The 10,000-nt window shown below is 37.5% G+C and overlaps 1 protein-coding gene across 4 annotated transcripts in view; it reads left to right on the top strand.

The window, feature by feature from the left end:
• Positions 1–819: 819 nt before the first annotated feature.
• The window catches only part of LOC123504748 (protein Wnt-7b-like), a 111,937-nt gene continuing 102,756 nt past the window's right edge, over positions 820–10,000 (top strand). The window contains exon 1 of one of the 4 annotated variants that reach the window (XM_045255521.1): positions 820–935. The gene's annotated coding sequence lies outside the window, so the exon portion shown is untranslated. Of the gene's footprint in view, positions 936–5,645; positions 6,191–10,000 lie in introns of those variants that run through there. The other 3 variants (XM_045255519.1, XM_045255518.1, XM_045255520.1) reach the window with 3 other exon arrangements.

The following is a 10,000-nucleotide window of genomic DNA, read 5'->3' as shown; positions in this document are numbered from 1 at the left end:
CTTCTTGTTTCAACTTGTAAGCGCAGCATTACACATTAAAAACGTAATATTTTCTCTATCTCCCTGTGACCCTTCAGAATTTATCTCGCGACCCAAAGTTGGGTTACAACCCATAGTTTGAGAACGGCTGCACTCTATGAAAACCTGCCTGTGATTTTTTTTTTATGCGAAGTTTTGAAGTAAGGCATACCTTACTTTAGTCCTTTTTCTCATAATAATCTCGAAATAGATGAATTTGTAATAGAAGATATATATATATATATATATATATATATATATATATATATATATATATATATATATATATATATATATATTACTTTTTTTTCCTATCGATAAAGCTGCTTGGTATAGGAATGATATGTACTGAATTTAAAGTTTTATTCTCACTATATTTTAAGCTTATGTACGTCTTCGTGAATGAAGCAAGAGTAAGAGAGGTTCTGTAATGGCATACGCACCCATTAAACCTTGTGTCCCCGTGTCAGCTCTCTCAGCCCCTCACGCGCACCCTCACCACCACCTCTGATCTCTCGTTGTTGCATCAGATCTTGTCACAGCCAGTCCCAAACACTTCCCCTCCCTGTCTTTCGTGCCATTTTGCATCGCACAGTTAACATTGCAGCACTTTGTTCCCAAGACCCTCGTGGCAGCTGCAGGTCCATGTAGGAGGCGTGCTGCAGGCTGCTCGCCCCGCCCCTCAACACGCCCGTCCAGTTACCTTTCAGATTTATAAGAGTTGCCAATTTTTCACTTATTGTCAGACATTCAGCAGCGTGTCCTCCAATCAATAGATGAAGGCTATTCAGAGGCGTGGGATGCAGTCTAGGCCCAAAACTTGCGTCACGCGTAAAGACAGCTCCACTTTCAATCTGAAGCTGAGCTTCACGTCTGGTGCAGCTTCCGTTCCTGGTCTCAAGACGTGGCTTTGTGTGGTACGTACATCAGAGCCTCAAAGGCCCAGTGCTTTATAAAGTAAGACATAATTACTAGTGTATGACAACTATGTAGGTGTCTTCTGTAGAGGAAAGTTGACACAACTTTCCAATTAGTAATTCTGAAAATTTAATGTCCCTCCCTATTCAGATAATGTCAAGGTCATGTGATGACAAAATAAGGAAACACAACATTCCTTAAAGCAATTATGACCTCAGCCGTGTCTGATATTGTCACACACTAGTGTCTGTCGCATCCCCAGCTTTCACAAGACTGATTATTTCGAATTGGAAGTAGTGAGCGGTTCATAAAAAAAATTGTCGTGGTGTTGATGGTGTGGCGGCACACAGCTTCTTGACTCACTCGGTTGATTTCGTCGATGATTATTCACTTGCCTCAACAGAACTCATACTTTTGGTAGAACAGCGCTTCTTTTCTGGTGTTAGCTGAGCTGCATTGCTACACGTGACTCGGAGACCGATACCTCTGCCCCGCCCCGTCAGTGACGCAAGAAAACGTCAGCCGGTGATCGTGCACATTACTTTCCCACGTCAGGTCAGGAATAACTGGTGTCGGAGGCTGTAGTGTAGGACTCAGGTTACCCGGTGCGCGGGACGGCCAGGTGGCTCTTATCAACATATTATCGCCTTTCTTAGGTTACCACCGCTGCCTGGACTGTCGACCACGCCCATCCTCCACACTTACCTCTACTTATATGTTTATATGTCAAACACACACACACACACACACACGGATCAATGCCACAAGACACCACAAAATAATTCCCCTAGGGCCATCACTCACGTACCCATACAATCTCAGTGCGATCCCCATCATAGTGCGAGCTGTAAACCATTGATAATAATAATAAAAATAATAATAATAATAATAATAATAATAATAATAATAATAATAATAATAATAATAATAATAATAAAAATTATAACAATAATGATGATGATGATAATGATCAGAATAATAATAATGATAATAGCAATAATAATAACAATAATAACGATAATAATAATAAAAATAATAACAGTAATAATAATAATAATAATAATGATAATAATAATAATAATAATAATAATAATAATAATAAAAATAATAATAATGATGATAATAACAATGATAATAATAATAAGCTTTATTTCTCCCAAGAGGGCATAGCAATGCATACATAAGTCAGAAGCGATCACACACACACACACACACACACACACACACACACACACACACAGTAGGCAGCGAAGTGCTACAGAGGTCAGTATTGGCGCCAATACTTTTCTCATATATATATATATATATATATATATATATATATATATATATATATATATATATATATATATATATATATATATATATATATATATATATATATATATATATATATATATATATATATATATATATATATATATATATATATAAACGACATGCCAGAGGGAGTGAACAGCTACATAAATCTGTTTGCGGACGATGCGAAACTGTGCAGAGTCATTAAACAAAAAAAGGATTGTGAAATACTGCAGGAAGACTTAAACAAGATCTGGAAATGGAGTAAAAAATGGGAGATGGAATTCAATGTGGACAAAAGCCATGTCATGGAAATGGGAAAAAGTGAAAGACGACCAGTGGGAATCTATAAGATGGGAGATGGAGTAGAACTAGAAAAAGTAAAAAAGGAAAAGGACTTGGGAGTGACGATGGAAGAAAACAATCAACCGGTAAGCCATATTGATAGAATTTTCAGAGACATATAATTTGCTAAGGAATATTGGATTAGCATTTCACTACATGGACAAAGAAATGATGAAGAAATTGATAAGTACTAAAATAAGACCTAGAATGGAATATGCAGGAGTTGTGTGGACCCCCATAAAAGAAACACATAAAGAAATTGGCGAGACTACAAAAAATGGCTACAAGAATGGTTCCAGAATTTAAAGGGATGACATATGAGGAGAGACTAAAAGCTATGGATCTACCAACCCTGGAACAGAGAAGAGAGAGGGGATCTGATACAAGTCTATAAATTGATTAACGGAATGGATCAAGTGGATAATAAGAAACTAATCCTGAGAGAAGAATATGACATTAGAAGCACAAGATCGCATAGTAAGAAACTGAGGAAGGAAGATGTCTGAGAGATGTTAAAAATATAGTTTCCGCAAAGATGTGTTGAGACTTGGAACAGTTTGAGTGAGAAAGTGGTGTCAGGAACGAGTGTGCATAGTTTTAAAGAAAAATTGGATAAGTGTAGATATGGAGACGGAGCCACACGAGCATAAAGCCTGTAAAACTACAACTAGGTAAATACACACACACACACACACACACACACACACACACACACACACACACACACACACACACACACACACACACACACACACACACATACACACACACACAGAGAGAGAGAGAGAGAGAGAGAGAGAGAGAGAGAGAGAGAGAGAGAGAGAGAGCTTCTTTCATCAAGTATTACATACGTCTCTGGTTTTAGTGATGGTGGTAATGATGATGGCGGTAGTGGTGGTCATAAAACCAAAACACTTTCTAGCGCCACTAATGTTGTCTTGACCTGTTCATTCCTAGGAGACAGACCTCCCTGTCTTGGCGGCGTCGGGAATCATCTGTCATGTTATCAGCAGCTTGTGTCCGTGCTGCTTGTCGAGGCGTGCGTTTAATTCTTGATATCAAGCAGCTTCATACATTGACTGATACTTACACTTTGTTTGATTCCGACTAGTCCATCATACCTCCCTTATCCGCGATAAGGTACGTAACATGGTACACGATACAACAAAACACACACACACACACACACACACACACACACACACACACACACACACACACACACACACACACACACACACACACACACACACACACACACACACACACACACAAAAACCACAAACATCTTTTACGTATATATATATATATATATATATATATATATATATATATATATATATATATATATATATATATATATATATATATATATATATATATATATATATATATATATATATATATATATATATATATATATATATATATATATATATATATATATATATATATATATATATATATATATATATATATATATATATATATATATATATATATATATATATATATATATATATATATATATATATATATATATATATATATATATATATATATATATATATATATATATATATATATATATATATATATATATATATATATATATATATATATATATATATATATATATATATATATATATATATATATATATATATATATATATATATATATATATATATATATATATATAGTGTGTGTGTGTGTGTGTGTGTGTGTGTGTGTGTGTGTGTGTGTGTGTGTGTGTAATTTTTCATTTAATTCAGGTTTGAGTTATTTCATTGATGAGTTGAGTCGTTAATTTTAGTTATCATGATAGGTATTGATGTTTGCTTATATTAAAGATGTTGTGGTGAAGTCGTATGTTTGAACTAGAGAGAGAAAATAGCTAGGATGTCCCTATGGCTACCTTGCCAAACGGACGAGGAGGACAGCCCCCCGCTCTTCCATCATTGCCGCCGATGATATCGTGGCCACGCTTCGTCTGGTTGTGCACAGGGACCGTTAACAAGGCGTGGCGGCTCACCAGGCCCCCGACACCGCCTAACTCAACCTATGTTAAGAAAGCAAGGAGTGCTCCGTCCTCAGAGTGAGCAGCATGTGTGTGGTAGATGGAAAGGGGAGGAGGGGAGGATAGTCAAGGCTTGTGTAATTACTTGGGGTTCCCTTCTGCGTTGGGATATTGGTGTGGTGTAGGCTGTTGTCACCCTTACCTCTTCATCTCCACTCTGCGGTATCCGTTCTATTCTGTCTTTTTTTTTCTTATTATTTTAAACCTTGGAGCCTCGCCAACTTTCTTCTTTATTCTTGATTGGTACTGTATCTTCTTTACGGTTCTTCTTCACTGACGATACTGCTATTAACATTGGTAATGCCAATCGTCTATGTTAGTTCTAGTAGTTGTTGCTGTCACTACTACTATTTTCCTGCTGTAACCTTACTAACAATCATGATCATAAGAAGAATGTAGATTATTTAGTAAAGATACCATTACATCTTTGCTATCATAAATTTGCTTATTTATCTATGAATTACTTTCATCTTTTCATCCATGCTCGATATGTTATTACAGGTAGTAACCGCAAGAAATGTTTCAATATATGTATCAGTTTTCCCTCTGCCGTGGAGACGCAAGTTTTTTCGCATATATCCATTACACACGTCAGATGCTCGCGATGAATATGTTTTATTGATATTATCGTTTTCAGTATTGGGGGCTGCCTTCTATTTTATCGATAGGAACGGGACTGGCTGCCGACTCACCTGTCTGGGGCAGTGTTCTCGTAACTCATTGACATTTGTCTTAATGTATTCATGCCATTACATGGCCAATGCAGACGGTCTCTCAGATCCCCAAGTAATGCCACACGCCTTACCCACTTTTACTGATCCCCCCCCACGTGCCATCCTCCTCACTCATCCTTCCCCTGTTCTCGTCTCCTCTCCGGCTGCTCCCCTCCTGGCTCCTCCTCCCTCCTGCCTCTCAGCAGTCCAGGTGTGGCGACATGTGGCAGCTCACCGCTCGCGTTGGCTGGAGCATCTGTGGGTTCGGGACATCATTAGCAACATATCGTGAAACTGATCCGCTCGGGTGGTGCTCGTCGGCGCTTTTGTTCCGCTTCCGTCGGCATCTCACTGCCCCTTGTATGATCATCTCACCGGCGCCGCTTTAGGACGGGACTGTAACAGGTGTTCCTGCTGCCACTGTAGGCTGCGGGTTGTCTACTGCGATTGTCTCAGTGCTACTTCAAGTAGAATCCGAGTTTGAGTAAGATTCAAGTCAATGGAGTTATGATGTGATGATGGTGTGTGATGGTGGAATGTGAGCAGCAACGACCGAGGGGCATGAATGAAAAGAAACCCTACGCTGCTCAAGTGATTTCATGTCGCTCTGTAATTAATTCAGTGTATCTGTTGTGGTGAAATATCTGACAGCGTAGTCCCTCGTTCCCATTTATCTTTTCGTACGAAAAAAAATCCTAGCCGTTGCGGAGCTGGGAAGCTTTGGGAAAGTTTTAGCGGTGGACGGGAAGTTGATAGCTGCCTCACACCACACACTAGGAAGTAGAGGAACCCTTCGTCAGTGTGGCCTAAATTTACAGTAAGTGATGTCGTTTTGCATGTGGGAAAGCAAAGCTGTCTGTGTCAAGTGTTTGTAAGGAGCAGGACAGGATTTATTGTTGGGTGTTGCCCAGGTGTGGCGTCCTCTCATGGGTTAAATCGCACGATGTGGTAACGCTGTGTGATTCGGAAACAGTGAATGTGGGTGTGACAGGGTGTCGTATAGACTATTAACATTTTCTGGATCAATGCTAAAGCAAAGGTTCTTTGGGCATCACTCGAGGCGTGCTGCTTACGAGTGTGCCTTCCTCACATACTCTGAAAATATTATGGTTGTAGATTATCTCCATCTACGAGAGGTTGTGATGTGTTAGCGATAGTGGTTCTTGTATCCGTTTTGTTATGTAGGCAGATTTTAATCAGCTTTAATCCATCAAGATGACGTGTACATGTATGTACGTAGGAAGAGACTCTCATACGTTGTTTGTGTTTGATAGAAAAGATAACGAATTCTAAAAAGTGTAATAGGGAAGTCTTTAACTATTAAGTTTAAATTTCAAAAGGCTCGCATTTGATGGAAGTAAAGAGCGCAAAAGTATTATGAAAGAGACAAGTTGTGCTGTCCTTGAATAGTTCCTAGCCTCTGAAAGAAAAAAATAAAAGTTTTTAAGAAAGAGAGGAATACTACAATAAAAGTTTGCTGAAATCTTATGCCACACCGGTAGTTTTATGCAAATTGGATAAATTGCTTTAGTCTGGAGATGGCATAGTAAAAGCCCGGCGGGAGGACATTGGTAAGTTGTGGCTCGCCCCGCGTGGACTTGCTGGCCGCCGATCGTTCTCACAGCCACGTCTCTCTACACTTGTCAGCAGCAGATCTTTAGAATTGTGATTTTCTCGCCAGGCATCGAGGCATATAAGGCGAGAGGCGCTGTGTATTTCCGTAAATTTATGATAGTAATGCATATAGTTTGTTTGTTTGGTTCTTTTTTTTTTTTTTTTTGTCTTCACAATAGTTTTGAATTTTGTTGCTCGAGTATAAAATATATTCAGTAAATGTTTATTTCTCTAACTATATCCAGTTTCACACACACACACACACACACACACACACACACACACACACACACACACACACACACACACACACACACACACACACACACACACACACACACACACACACACGAAAAAAAAAAGAGCTGAAAACAACATCTGAAGTAAACCTGTCTGTTTATGCTGTAACCCACACACAGGATACTCAGCCTTGCGATTCCCAGCCGGACACTACTATTAACATTGAGACTTAACATTTATCCACCGCAAGATACTACTACGTATAAATCTACTATGAAAGATCTTCAGATTTTCCACATTATCATAGAACTGGAGAAATCATAAAAGATCGGACAAGATTATATCGTGGAAAGCAGAGTTCCTTTACTCTTAGGACGTCAAATTGAAAATAAGCTAATTCAGGTAGCTATGCACCTTGACGTTAAGCAACGCCCTTACACGGTATTTGCTGAGCACCGTTACTCATTGGACTGTTGAAAGGCCTCGGGGAAAGATTTCCAGGAATGCTGTTGAGGACTGCTATACAAGATTAAAAAATCTGCGACGGGAACATCGCCTTTATGACCTCACGGTTTTTCCTTGTGACGGAAGCCCTGCGTAGTTGGATGTAATAAAGAAAAAACAAACATGAAGATTATAAGGAGAAGTGAAGGTGATTATTATTGACACTACTTTATGTTCACCCAGTTCACCTGACGCCGCGGTGAGAACAGCAGCGCAGGTAACAAGTCCACGGCGACACGTCAGCACTCGAGGCTGCACAGTTATCTGTCTATAAGTCTGGAATCATCTCCCTGACGGTACCCTGGAGCGTCTCAAACCGGATCCATTTTAAACAGACTAAACTGAAGTAAAGAGGGTAAAAAAAGCAGCGTTGTCCAGGTGGTCTAGGTTGGTCTTGAACTGTGCGGCAACTAACTGCCGTGAAAGAAAGAGTAAGGACGGAAGATATATATATATATATATATATATATATATATATATATATATATATATATATATATATATATATATATAAAAAGTAAAATTCTTAGTCCTCACGTAGCTGTGTTGAATGTCTGACCTTGGACAATGAACTTCACTTAATTCTCAGTGAAACCAATAACAGGCAGGAGGTATAAGAAGCCAGGTTATAAAATGAGCTTCGTGCACAGACAATTATCTCGCGGGCAAATGTTATATATAATTTGTGTGTCAGCATGATGATGCACATAAAGGAAGCACTACATTAATCACGGATGCATTATTTGCTAATGTAAATATAGAAAAGGTACAAACCATGACGGCGCAAGCCGCACCTGCCGCTACCTCCCGCTGTGGTGAGGCGGGCGAGCGGCGGACGGCGGATGGTAGTAGGGGATCCTGCTTCGTTGTTCTCGTTCAACGCAACGCTAAGTAACAATCCGCGACCACCAATCTTGCTTAGCTGCGCACCGTCCCATGCTATTTGTGGTACACTTTGCAAATGTTGCCTCACACACCCAAGTCTTATATATTCATTACCGGAAAATAGTGCTACTGCTTGTCTTCAGCCACTCTACAAGTCAAGAAGGAACTCCGCCAAACTATACACCACTAAGTCAGTCAAGTTGTTTTCCTGCAGCCATGGAGGTATACGACTCAACACTCCTTCTATGCCGCCATATTCACTGCTATCTATGTCTTTTTGTCTGTCTCTCTTTCTGGTTATCTGTTTGTCTGTCTCTCTGTTTACTTGTCTGTCTGTCTCTTTGTCTGGGTGTTTGAGATTTTAGGAACTAGTTACCTGCATCCCAAGCCCCACCTGCCAGTTGTCGTTCACCCAAGCCATCCCTCATTCCAGTCACTCTCACCTGTGCGGCAACTCCATCACACATGGCCACAGTAACCACAACAATAACACCACCACCACCATCACCATCACCACCACCACTACTACTTGTACTACTACTACTACTACTACTACTACTACTACTACTACTACTACTACTACTACTACTACTACTACTACTACTACTACTATTACTGTTTAAAAAATCGATAAAAAATAATATTTTTATAAATAATAATAATAATGATAATAATAATAATAATAATAATAATAATAATAATAATAATAATAATAATGATAATGATGATAATAATAATAATAATAATGATAATAATAATAATAATAATAATGATAATGATAATGAAAATAATAATAGTAATGATAATAATGATAATAATAACAAATAATAATAATAATAATAATAATAATAATAATAATAATATTAGTAATAATGATAATAATGTAATAATAATAATAATAATAATAATAATAATAATAATAATAATAATAATAATAATAATAACAATAATGATAATAATGATAATAAAATGATAATAATAATAATAATAATAATAATAATAATAATAATAATAATAATAATAATAATAATAATAATAATAATAATAATAATGATAATAATAATGATAATAATAATAATAATAATAATAATAATAATAATAATAATAATAATAATAATAATAATAATAATAATAATAATAATAATAATAATGATAATAATAATAATAAGAGAAGAATCAAATAATGATAACAAGAACAGTTTGAAAGACGAGTAACACAAATATAACTAACAACGAAGAAAGAAATTTAAGGAAGAATGCAATTAAAATATTTTCTGCCTCGAACAAGACCGCATCAAGACAACATCAGCAGGCAGGCAGGTGCGCAGGGCAGGTGCGTTGGCTGCCACACCTACCTGGCCATCGCTATCTTTATGTGCGAGTA

This window comes from Portunus trituberculatus, chromosome 17, assembly GCF_017591435.1.
Source record: "Portunus trituberculatus isolate SZX2019 chromosome 17, ASM1759143v1, whole genome shotgun sequence".
Lineage (NCBI taxonomy): Eukaryota > Metazoa > Arthropoda > Malacostraca > Decapoda > Portunidae > Portunus > Portunus trituberculatus.
This window is presented reverse-complemented; position numbering and strand designations above follow the sequence as displayed.